This window comes from Triticum aestivum, chromosome 7A (genome assembly GCF_018294505.1).
Source record: "Triticum aestivum cultivar Chinese Spring chromosome 7A, IWGSC CS RefSeq v2.1, whole genome shotgun sequence".
Lineage (NCBI taxonomy): Eukaryota > Viridiplantae > Streptophyta > Magnoliopsida > Poales > Poaceae > Triticum > Triticum aestivum.
The window spans coordinates 10,786,278-10,799,427 of record NC_057812.1 but is presented as its reverse complement, the minus strand read 5'-3'; the positions used below and the strand labels follow the sequence as shown (position 1 = coordinate 10,799,427).

Below are 13,150 nucleotides of genomic sequence, written 5' to 3'. Positions count from 1 at the left end.
GAGTTAGTTGCGGGATGATGCGTTACAGAACGAGTAAAGAGACTTGCTGGTAATGATATTGAAGTAGGTATGAAGATACCAACGATCGAATCTCGGGCAAGTAACATACCGATGACAAAGGGAATAACGCATATTGTCATAACGGTTCGACCGATAAAGATCTTCATAGAATATGTGGGAGCCAATATGAGCATCCAGATTCCACTATTGGTTATTGACCAGAGAAGTATCTCGGTCATGTCTACATAGTTCTCGAACTCGTAGGGTCCGCACGCTTAACATTTGATGGCGATTTGTATTATGTGAGTTATGTGATTTGGTGACTGAATGTTGTTCGGAATCCCGGATGAGATCACGGACATGAAGAGGAGTCTTGAAATGGTTGAGAGGTAAAGATTGATATATTGGATGATGGTATTCGGCCACCGGGAGAGCTCCGAGGGGTACCAGGTACATATCGGAGTACCGGCGGGTTACCGGAACCCCTCGAGGGAAGTTATGGGCCATATGGGCCATAAGAGGGAGGCACACTAGCCCACATAGGGGTGGCGCGCCCCCCACATGGAAGGAGGTCGCATAGGACTAGGAGAGGAGGCGGCGCCTCTTTTCCTTCTCCTCCTCTCTCTTCTTCCCCTTCCCCCCTCCCAATAGAAGGAGGGGGCCGAATCCTACTAGGAGTCGAAGTGGGACTCCTCCCCACTTGGGGCGCGCCTAGGGCTGGCTCCCTCACCCTCCCTCGTTTATATACGTGGGGAGGGGGTGCCTAGAACACACATCAATTGTTCCAAGCCATTTACAGCGCTCCCCTCCACAGTTTGCTCCTCCGGTCATATTCATGTTGTGCTTAGGCGAAGCCCTGCGCGGATCACTTCACCATCATCGTCACCATGCTGTCGTGTTCACGAAACTCTCCCTCGACACTTTGTTGGATCAAGAGTTCGAGGGACATCATCGAGCTGAACGTGTGCAGAACTCGGAGGTGCCATACGTTCGGTGCTTGATCGGTTGAATCGAGAAGACATTCGACTACATCAACCGCGTCAAGTAAACACTTCCCCTTTCGGTCTACGAGGGTACATGGACACACTCTCCCCCTCTCTTTGCTATGCGTCTTCTAGATACATCTTGCGTGATCGTAGAAAAATATTTGAAATTGCATGCTACGTTCCCCAACACAAAGATGGCGGTTGCCTCCCTAAACGCATTCTCCTGTTCAGGAGCAATCGTTACCGTGGGAGACAAACCAGCAACCCAGAACACGTTCATTGCTATGAGGCACAAGGTAGTCCTAGTCTGCCAACGCTTAAAATGTGTCCCGGTAAACTTTCCCGGTTTCAGTGTAGCGGTGAAGCCATGAGTCGAAAAGTGCCTAAAATAAGGTTTTTGGATTGTTGGAAATATTAGCACTTTTCCGACTAATCTAAACCACGAGCAAGCAGTAAACATGGAAAGTACGGCATGCATCTCATACCGACACCTAAACATGCTGGCACGTACAATACATAGAATCGAAACATCTATGAACGGCATATATACGACTAGCACATATACGAGTAAACGAGGGATGAACATATTATACCCTCCGGTTGGCCAGGCCAACACGGTGGCGGCAGCAGCAGCCTCAACGTCGTTCATGGCCTTCTTTTTGGCGGCGGCGTCTTCGACCATGGTGTCGATGCAGAGGAAGTAGTGGAAGCAGAGGCGGATGGAGACGGGGACGAATCGGAAGCAGTTGCGTCGAGACGCTCCCCAAAAACCTCACCTGCTCTCCCGACCAACCAGGCACGCGGTCGTCGGGATGCTTCACTGCACTGGCCAGCGCCTTCTTATATAGGCCTAGGCCGTTTTGTAAGCGAGCTCGGCTCATTCCCGCAACCCGCCCGATCGTCCGCGCGCGCACGTAGGGGCGAGGCGGGCGGAGGAGGAGGAGGAGCGCGCATGTACAATTCATATTCCTAAGCTCCCAATAGCAAGTGGTGGAGCAGCCCTTATAAAGAGGTATCACTCTTCTTACTGTAGCAGTATGATATTAAACTTCATACACTTCCCACCACTTGCCGTACACATAAATGGGTCTTAGAGATTAAACAGGAATTATTGTCTTATATGGGCCTAAGCCCATCCAAAATCCATCATAACTTCTATATTACCTGATCGCCAATCTTGCCCGTACATTTCCCAATTCGACAAAATCCATCATGTTTCACACGAAAGAACAAGTGTTGCCTATGTGAATCGAAAGATATATACTACGTTTCAAATTCCATTAGTCGGATCAAACATGGGTATAACACACAAAGATGGGGCACGCGTGCGACTGTAGCAATGCAAACTAGTGAGATTAAGAGGAGAGGATGTAAATATGGACCACTTGTCGACATCTTATAAACTGTAGAATTATTTATTCGTTAAAACTTGTGTATAAATATTCTCCTTAATGACCAGTAAAAAATGACAAATATCTTGCCATTGTTCAAAAATATAATTCTTTTTCCCAAATGATAACACCCACGTGTGGTATCTTTGCACATCACCCACACGCCTTGATCCATCTTGATTATGTTTTGCTGCATGAATCCTAAAGAAATCTGAGTGTCACGTAGGCATAGTGTGTTGTGTAGGCGTTAGAACACTCGCCAACACGACTCGCAGCGTGCGGTTTGCCAGCTGCGCTGTGTGGGCGAACCAGTTCCCGCCCACACAGTCGCCACCAGTCCACGCGCGTCTGGGTGAACTGCCCTTCGCCCACACGGCGCTCGTACCGTGATAGATGGCAACTGCAGTTGCGCGCATGCGGCAACTTTTTTTGAAAAAAACATCCACTTTATTAATTAAAGATACAATATTCTCCATAGGCTCCTCAAACCAATCTCTAGTCACAGAAACTTACGCTAGCCTAGCAAGTTCATGAGCAACCTTATTAGCTACCCTATTACAATGTTCAAATCTAGTCAACGGAAAATCGCATGCCATGAAATAGCAATCCTCGAATACTGCCGCCGCAACTCCCGCCGATTGTCCTCCATTCTTCATTGTGCCGATGACTTCCATATTATCAGAGTTAATAATAAGACGATTGCATCCCACCTTTTGTGCAAGAATTAAACCAAACATAAGAACCATCGCTTCTGCTGTTAGTACATCAGCACACCAATCGATCTTCCAATTTCCGCCAGCAAGGAAGTTTCCTTTGTCATCTCTGAGCACCGCACCTGCCGTGCCCCGGAGCAGATCATGGTCAAAAGAAGCGTCAACATTTAGTTTAACAAAACCCATAGGAGGTCGGCTCCATCCTTCTTTTCTACTAGTCGCACTAGGGGAGTGGGCATTCACATAGTTTGCAGTTATAACACGAATCCCCATCGAAATCTGATTCACTTCTTGAGATTTCCCTTCATGAACCAACATGCGTATCTCCCACCATAAATACCAGGCGATTATCGTGATTAATTCACTTGTATTTTGGCAACCTAATATAGATAGTTCTTGGTGTGGCATAAGAAGTAAAAATTCAAGAACCGCCTCACCCGCACGATCAATAACACAAGCTTTCTTAATTACCTCGTACATCCCAGCTTTTCCCAAACCTCTTTTGCCTTCTGACACAGAAACAAGATGTGCTTTGTATCTTCTTGCCCATTCGAGCAAGATGGGCAAAGTGGCGAAACTTTTATATGTCTATTGGCAAGTGTAACACGACACAGTAGAGTTCCATGCAACGTTCGCCAAATAAATATCTTTACCTTCGCCGGACACGATAATTTCCAAATCTTATCCCAAATAGGATTGACATTGGTACGACCCATACCATTAGTATATTGCAATTTCCTCCAGTGTTGTTGGTTCCATTCCTCCAAATAAGCTGATCGAACAGTGAATACACCATTTTTTGTATAGCTCCAGGTGATGAAATCCGACATATTCTGCATAGGGAGGGGAATCGCGAGGACCCTTTGCACATCAATTGGCCACAAAGTTTGTCTCACCAAATCTTCATCCCAGAAATTCGTGATTGGATCAATAAGATCAGCCACCTTTGACAGAAGTTGTCCACTTCTAGGAGTAATAATTTTTCTATTCGCACAATTCAGAATCCACGCATCTCTCCAAATATCGATGTTTTGTCCATTTCTAACTCGCCAGATATAACCATTTCTCAAAGAGTTCACTCCCGCCATAAAGATTTGCCAAGTAAAGGAGGATCCCTTCTTTAAACTTGCGTTCATCAAATCTCCCTCAGGGAAATATTTAGCTCTCAAGATGGTTGCACATAAATATTCTGGATTCTCGAGAAGACGCCACGCTTGTTTAGCTAATAGCGCCAGGTTGAAACATTGTATATCTCAGAAGCCCATACCTCCTTGATCTTTTGGAACACACATTTTCCACCATGCCATCCAATGCATCCTCTTCTTATTGCCCTCGTCACCCCACCAAAACTGCAACATTGCGTTAATAATTCCTTTGCAAAATACAACAGATTTGAGCAGAATTTCCTTCCCTCCAGAAGATAACAATTTTTCCTTCCATCCACTAATTTTCATAATGATTCGATCGGTCAGGAACTGGAAACAATCACTTTTATCCATGCCCACATTTGTCGGCAAACCCAGGTATTTGTCATTGAGGGCTTCAGTCATAATATTTCAAATTGTACATATTTGTGCCTTGTCTTCCACTTTAGTATTGGGACTAAAGAATATACTAGATTTTTCAACACTAACCATTTGCCCTGAGGCGGCACAATACAAATCCAAAAGCGATTTCAGCGCCTCCGCACTCCTTGGATTGGCTCGCATAAGGATCAAAGAGTCATCAGCAAAAAGGAGATTGGAAATTGATGGGGCATCTCTGCAAACCTTTATACCGGATATGTTTCCATTCTCCTCCGCATTAGCTAAAAGGGCATTCAAACCCTCTGTACATAATAAGAATAAGTAGGGAGAAAGGGGATCTCCCTGCCTCAATCTTCTAGTTGGTTTAAAGCTCTCCGTCTCATCATCATTAATACGGACCCGGTACTCCACAGAGGATACACATTCCATAATTAAATTCACCCAACTCTCTTTAAAACCCAATTTTAGCATAATTTCCTTTAAGAAACACCACTCCACTCGGTCGTATGATTTGTGCATATCTAATTTGATGGCACACAAACCCTCTTCACCCGCCCTTTTCTTTTTAATTGTATGGAAACATTCATATGCCACCAAGATATTGTCTGTAATCAATCTTCCGGGCACAAAGGAACTCTGAGTTGGGCTAATAATATCTGATAGGATTATCTTTAGACGAGCAACAACCATTTTTGAAATAACCTTATACACCACATTGCACAAGCTATTTGTCTAAATTGGGTTACCTTTTCAGGAGAGTTAATCTTTGGGATCATTACAATTGCAGTATCATTCCATCCAGTTGGTATAGAACAGGTATTTACCGCTTGGAGAACCTCTTCGGTCAGGTCATCTCCCAACATAGACCAACATCTTTTGTAAAAAAATAGCGTGGAGACCGTCAGGACCTGGCGCTTTTAAATCACTAATATCAAAAAGGGCCTTTCTAACCTCCTCGGCCGTATAGGGGGCGAGAAGAGCATCATTCATTTCATCGGTCACTTTCCATTGAACAAGAGATAGAACCTCCGAGTTAGGATGGGAAACTTCTGATGTGAAAAGGTTTGAGAAATACCCCATAATGTGATTCTTCATCTCTGTACCATGCACCCAAACACCATTATCATCAAGCAATTTTTTAATCTGATTTCTTTTCTTTCTAGCCGTTGCCGCATTATGAAAAAAGGAGGTGTTACGGTCCCCATGCAAAAGCTAGTTTGCGCGACCACGTTGTAGCCAGTAAATCTCCTCTTGTTCTGACAGATTTTCAATGAGGACAAGAATCTCCTTTTGTCGTGCTTGAGACTCCGCACACATGGGTCCCCTCCGCAGCCTTTCTAGTTCTTTTTTTAGTTTGTTAATTCTTTTTTTCGGTCCCTTCAGAATATCGCGGTCCCAAATATGCAGATCTGCCTGCACCGCTCGTGTACGCTCAGCGAGAGATGGCCCAATGCCCATCATCTTTGCTTTATCCCATGCTGTACGTACAATTTCTACAACTGTCTCTTCTTTGAGCCATCGAGCTTCAAATTGTTTTGCTCGACCCCTTGGGCGATTGAACATATTCACATCAAAGTAATCTGTATCTAGTATGAGGGGTCGATGATCAGAGTGTACGTGTTCTTCATTTATGATCGCAGCCCGAGGAAATTTATTCGCCCAGTCCACATTGCAAACTGCACGGTCAAGTATCTCCCTAATTTCGCCTCTCCTCCAGGTGAAGAGATCGCCAATACATCCCATATCATCTAGACCGCACTCTTGCAAACAATTGCGAAAATCTATCATCATAGCGTTAGGTCTGGCATTACCGCCCTCCTTTTCAGAAGATAGTAAAATTTCATTAAAATCACCCAAGACTACCCAGGGGTGTTTGCCCTTACAATGTAAGTTTCGAATATCATCCCAAGACAAACTACGCTCACTCCAGCTCGGACGACCATACAACCCCGTAAATCACCATTGTACAATATCCTCATTCATAAATAAAATATCAATGAAATTATCCGAGACACAATTCAAAACAACTTTATTTATCTTATAGTAAAACAAAACAAGGCCACCGGCCCGACCATCGCTCTCCACTACAAACATGGAATCAAAATTTAAAACATGACGCAGCTAATCGGCTTTACATTTATTCAAGTGAGACTCTGAAAGAAAAATCACATCTGCCTTAGTACGTCCTTGGAGCTCCAAGAGCTCTCGAACTGCCGTGGGGGGAGCATACCATGGCAGTTCCATCCTAGGATTTTCATTTGGCCCGGCGGACCTCCTCCTCGGAGGCCGCCGAGCGCATGCGGCAACTAGGTTAAACACACATGACAACTGCAGTTGCGTGTACGTGGCAACCAGGGTGAACACACATGGCAACTATGTTTTGACCACATGTGGCAAGTAGTTGATCACAGACGGCAACTATGGTTTAATTGCACGCGGCAACTACCATAAATTAGACATGTCAACTATAATTAACCAAAACAGAAAGAGTTGACATGCTTTTACAACTATATTTGTCATCCTGAATGACAACTAAAGCATCATCCCGCGGATACCTAACTTAGCTGCGCCAGAACGTGTGGGTATTTTGCTTCGTGCCGAGTGGCAGAGCTTCAAGCAAATGGTTGGGCAGGCCATGCAGGCTAATCTATAGAGATTACCCCTTTGATTGCCGTTCCACAAACCAAAACTAAATGTATAATGAAGAAATACTGCTACGCTGGGCGGGCCGGAGCACGTGTTTGCCCCCCACGTAGCTCCGTCCCTGTTCACGCCACACGCACGGGATGGGATGAGTAGTATTTGTTGGGCGTGTGGCACGAAGTAGTTGCGCCCACACGCGCATGTGGGCTGTCTCCTGCTCACTCCACGCATGGTGTGTGGGCGGATGTCTAGTATGCCACACATGTGGGCATTATCACGACCCTGAGATTTTTTTAGTGAAAAATATAAAAAAAATTAGTAAAGGAAAAGAAACTTTCCTTTTTCTTTTTTGAGGGAGGAAAAGAGAGTTTTCTTGTGTTGATGTTTGGGCCTGCTACTTCTTCTTTCTTAACCAGAGAGAAGCCCAACAGGCCTACCCTGGCGGCTCCTACCAGCACACCAGACCCAGGCCCAGGCTGTGACACTCTTCCCTGCCGCCGTCAGTCCGCTCACCCGTGACCGTCGCTGCCACCAATCCCCCAGACCCCGCTGCCGGGCGACCTCACCTCCGTCCCCGCCCCGATTTCCTTGTCGACCCACCACCGACCACTACGACGGCTTGAAGCTTCAGCCTCAACCAGCGACCCTCGCCAGTGCCGACGCCAACACCTCCTCCGGCCCCATCCCCGCCTGGGACCTCATCAACAGGCCACCCTCTTCGACCTCATCCTCTGGTAATCAATCATTCCCTTCCAGAAGATAAAGATTAAAATCAGAGGATATGCCTGTACCTGAAAATGTACCAATATATCTCTACTATTAAAGGGGATCGAACATCATGGTGGTTCGACCTCCCCTCGGTTCGACCAACTTGTTCGATCCCCCCGCATTCACCTCGTTCGATAACCCAACCCTCCACCCCTGCTCGTACGTGCAAAAAGGATCTCCTCCCACGATCCCACCCATCCCCGCACGAAAGAAAAAAAAATAGAACAACCCACGTACGCACGTCCCACCGCCCACTCCCCTTCGCCAAATCCATCTCCCTTGATCCCCATCCATTCCTTCCCATCTGTCTCGATCCCACCGCCCCCACACCCCGGAGGAGAGGCAGCGACCGACGGGATACGACGTCGATGCTGGTGGCGTGAGGACGGCCCAAGCACCACCACGACGGCAGCTCGCCGCTACGGTGGTATGTACTGGCGTCCCATCTCCAACTCCAAGATATGGGTAAGCGCCCGTGATTCCCACCCCTCCCCTCCCCTAAATTCCGAATCCCCCTCCTGTCTCGATCCCGCCCACGTTTTGATCCAGAGGCTATTGCAGCACTGGCTTCTTGGCGATGGAGGATCGGCATCCTGCACCACGAGAGCAGATTGGGTGTTGCTATGCCCGATTCCATTGCTGGATTGCTTGTGCTCTCCACGGCCACTGGAGTGGGTAGCGGGTGAGTTGGAGTTCGATTTTGTTATAGGGAGAGGTATTTAATCTGTGGGCTAGGATCTGCATTGGGATCTTGAGAATTAAGTGTCACCAAGCGGTGTGTAGTTGTCAATCAATTCCGTGATTTGAAGTTTGCCCTTAATTAGAATCCTGAAACTCAAGAACGTGGGTTTATGTATTTTATCAGCCTAACCCTAAATGAAATAAATCAGTTACTTTGCACAACCAAGTCGATATTGTGTTTAATTAGTAATTAGTGAAAAAATACTGCATACGTAATTAAGAAGTTACATGAGCAGGTTCCATTGTCCAGCTGACATGTATGCCTGTGCAGATCTTTGGTGTCTGCGCCATATGCTGCTGGATGGCACAAGAGGTGTTCAAGTGAGTGAATGACATGTACGCCGTGGCGGCACAACCCTGTTTCAGGGAGAAAAGGACTGAGGCCCTATAGGTAACAACACATCATTCAGCCACGCGAAACAAACTTGTTAAGTACCTCATTGTTATACCGCACACACTTTTTGTAATACTTAGCCATAACTATAAACAGCTGCGGGATAAATTGTTCTTGTACAAACAGGGGGTGGCTTTTTTATACAGTTTGGAGAAGACCCTTCTGTTAAAGAAGGTTATGATGGTATAGAGCACTCCGGAAACATACCAGCCGCCAACATGATTTGATTGTCCAGTATATTTGATGCTGCAAAATCTGAAAGCTGCAAATGTAATGTTGAACATCTCATTTCAAAGTATTATGTAATGATGTTTTTTTCTCTTTTAACTTTATATTCTTTATCTCTTAATAAATGCCACGGTTATTAATTTAACTTTGGGATAAGAATACGATTTTCTGTCTCATTTCGCACATAGAAGCTTGAGCCTTTTCCCATTTGTGTTCTCATCCATTTTTATCTTGCATAAATTTAGGATCGTTGTTTTTCCCTTGCTAAGCTATTTTGTACAATTTCATGCTTTAACCAGTAACCACTAATTCTTCTCATGCAGATACGTGGTGAAATAAATTATATTCCATGGCCATTGAATTCGATAATTATACAGGTTTCATCTTTTGACTCAAACATGTAGGGGTTCAAGAATGTTTTTTTTCTAGATTAATTAGTACATATATTTTTTGAAAGCATTAGGTTTTTTGACTGTTAGAAAGTAGATATGAAGGAATATTTGTGGGTAGTTCAATGCGTTCCGATTGTAAGACTAAACTATATACCATCTACATATCTTTATTTAAACAAATAAATGCATTCGGATTGTATGATCCTGTAACAAAAGGAGAACTATTTGGATGCAGTTTTGGTTGAGTTGATTCTTAATAGTATCATCTTAATATGTCACCCATGCATACATGAGGTTTTTCCCGTTGCAACGCACGGGCACTCACCTAGTATGAGCTAATTGCAGCACGGGTACACGATGGAGCTCATTGCATCAATCAGTACTAGCTCAGCACCTCAAGCTTTGCATGCTAAATTTCTGTGGGTGGGGGACGATTCCACCGGCGCGTCGTTGTCGCCTGGATGACGTTCCCGCCGATTCCATGGCGGTCGTCGTGTCTAAGAGCACGGGCACTCACCTAGTATGAGCACTGGCAAAGGGCTCATGCGCATAGTGCTCAATCAAAGTGAAGCGATGAAGACGGTGCTCGGACGGCCGTGCGTCTTGGAGCCATCCACTGAGTTTGATCAGGTCGAAGCACAAGGCCACAAGCGCTACATCACCCCTCTGGACGCACAATCGTTTTCTACGCGCCTTTTCTCCAACCGTGAGGTATGAGATTGTCTACGACTGCAAAAACTGAATTTGCCAGTCCTTCGTCGTTTCTAAACTCCTAGTGCGCACCAGATTTGGTTCGGCCCGAACGGGGACTGGCTGGCCTATCTGCAAGAGAATGGAGGCATCCAATTGCACAACGTATACACAGGAGATACGGTCCAGGCGCCACCTTTTGAAGCCATAGGCCTTGTCAACGCGGGGACACATGTCATACGGAATTTCAACTACGATCTCACAATGGCTACATTGAAGAAGATAGCCATTGCGCATCCACCCGCCAGGTGGGACGGCTTCAATTGCTATTTTCTCATTGCCGTATTTGACAACATGATTGCCATCACCGGCTCTGAGGCTAGCTCCAACGCAAAATCCTGGTATATGCTGGCCCTACCACATCTTTCTTCTCGTTGCTACCAAGATGCTGTCAACCATGCCGGGTGGATCTTCGCGTTTACAGACGATGGAACTTGTTCCATGTGGGATCCTCGCGCAGGCGGTAAGCAAATCCGATCCCTCCGTACTCTTCTTCAATATTTACCGTCGCTAAGGCGGTCCTTGTTCGAGCACGCAGGTTCCATGCAGCCTCCTCGCGAAATTCAATCACCACATCTCAACCAGGACATACCCTACCAGAATTAATGGAACAGTTGGATCGTCGAGTGGCACCTCGTCCCCGATTGCAGAAGCTTAAGCAACATGCTTCTCGTGCAAACTGCTGTACAAGTGTCTGGAGGAGCGCTTATCGTCCCTTACCTGGGTCGGAAACTGTGTGCGTACACGACGTCGAGCTGCGTGGTGTACAAGATGGATGGATGGGCTAGGGACCTTTGCGGGGCAGAATGGGAGCCGATCAGCGACGTAGGTGAGTACTCCATCTTCGTAGGGAATAGCTACCCCCGCATGATACATATATGATCCGCCGTCCATGGAGAGGACAACTTGCCGTTCCTTAAGAATAGTTGCGTCTTTGTCGCCCGGCGCATGGCGCACTTCATGGAGAGGACAACCGATCTCTGTCGCTTTTCCATGGACGGTTCTGCCATGTTGGGCTCTGAAATGCCAAGCTGCACTTTCGGATGCGATACGAACGCGCTTTGGATCGTGTCGTCACTGTGCAACTTCGATGACCGGAATGAACCCATGGACAACATGGACGCGGACGTGCTTTAATTCGCTGTAGGCTACCCAGTGTAATAAGGATTATGTGTGCTTCTACTAAATTAAATAATTGCGTACCAATATATCAATATGTATTTGAACTTATGGTTTATTTGATTAGTTTTAGGGGCCATTGTATGTATCACACACTTTCATCCGACTATACTAGCAATTTAGCCGATAATTCATCCTGGAGCCCGGGCTCATCTGCACCTGATAAGCAAAAAATTCAAAAAAAATACTAGAAAAATTCAAAAAAAAAACAAAAAAATTCGGGTGGTAGATAAGTTGATGCGTGAGGTCCGCTCCAAAATTCAACCCATTTGGACATCTGAGTAGGCCTCGGCAAAAAAGACAAATCGGGTCAAAACAGTTTGTGAACAGTAAACTTTTTCACAGATCCTGATTTTGTCTTTTTTGCACAGACTTGCTCAAATGTCCAAACGAGTTGCATTTTGCAGCGAACCTCACGCCCCTAATTATCTACCACCCGAATTTTTTTTGGAATTTTTTGAATTTTTCTAGTATTTTTTTTTATTTTTTTCGTGAGCACGGGTGCAGATGAGCCCGGGTGCAGATTCGCCGCACTCCAATTTAGCACATTTCCTACACTAAGAAAATAAAGCCGTCGGCGGCGCGGCTGTTGCAGACGATCGGCAAGTCCCGGATGAACTTTAATGTTGACGAGCGCCGACATTCCTGCCGCCGATGGCTTTATTTTCTTATTTTAGGAAATGTGCTAAATTGCTAGTACTACATTAGCATGGTCGGATGAAAATGTGTGATACATACCAAGGCCCCTAAAACTAATCAAATAAACCATAAGCTCAAATAGATATTGATATATTGGTACACAATTCTTTAATTTAGTACAAGCACACATAGTCCTTATTACATTGGGTAGCCTACATGGAATTAAAGCACGCCCGTATCCACGTTGTCCATGGGTTCGTTCCAGTCATCGAAGTTGCACAGTGACGGCACGATCCAGACAGCGGCAGTATCACATCCGAAAGTGCAGCTTGGCATTTCAGAGCCCAGCATGGCAGAACCGTCCATGGAAAAGCGACAGAGATCGGTTGTCCTCTCCATGAAGTGCGCCATGCGCCCGGCGATAAAGACGCAACTATGCTTAAGGAACGGCAAGTTGTACTCTCCATGGACGGCGAGTCGTATATGTATCATGCGGAGTAGCTATTCCCTACGAAGATGGAGTACTCACCTACGTCGCTGATCGGCTCCCATTCTGCCCGGCGGAGGTCCCTAGCCCATCCATCCATCTTGTACACCACGCAGCTCGACGTCGTGTACGTACACAGTTTCCGACCCAGGTAAGGGACGACAGGCGCTCCTCAAGACACTTGCACAGCAGTTTGCACGAGAAGCATGTTGCTTAAGCTTCTGCAATCGGGGACGAGGTGCCACTCGACGATCCAACTGTTCTATTAATTCGGGTAGGGTATGTCCTGGTTGAGATGTGGTGATTGAATTTC

The 13,150-nt window shown here is 46.0% G+C and overlaps 1 long non-coding RNA gene across 1 annotated transcript; it reads left to right on the top strand.

Annotated features, from left to right (window-relative positions):
- The first annotated feature begins 8,245 nt into the window (after positions 1 to 8,245).
- Positions 8,246 to 9,977, top strand: LOC123150339 (uncharacterized). The gene is made up of 5 exons (XR_006475057.1): positions 8,246 to 8,492; positions 8,589 to 8,709; positions 9,040 to 9,159; positions 9,289 to 9,432; positions 9,714 to 9,977. It is a non-coding gene; the product is annotated as an uncharacterized lncRNA (long non-coding RNA).
- The last annotated feature ends 3,173 nt before the right edge of the window (positions 9,978 to 13,150 follow it).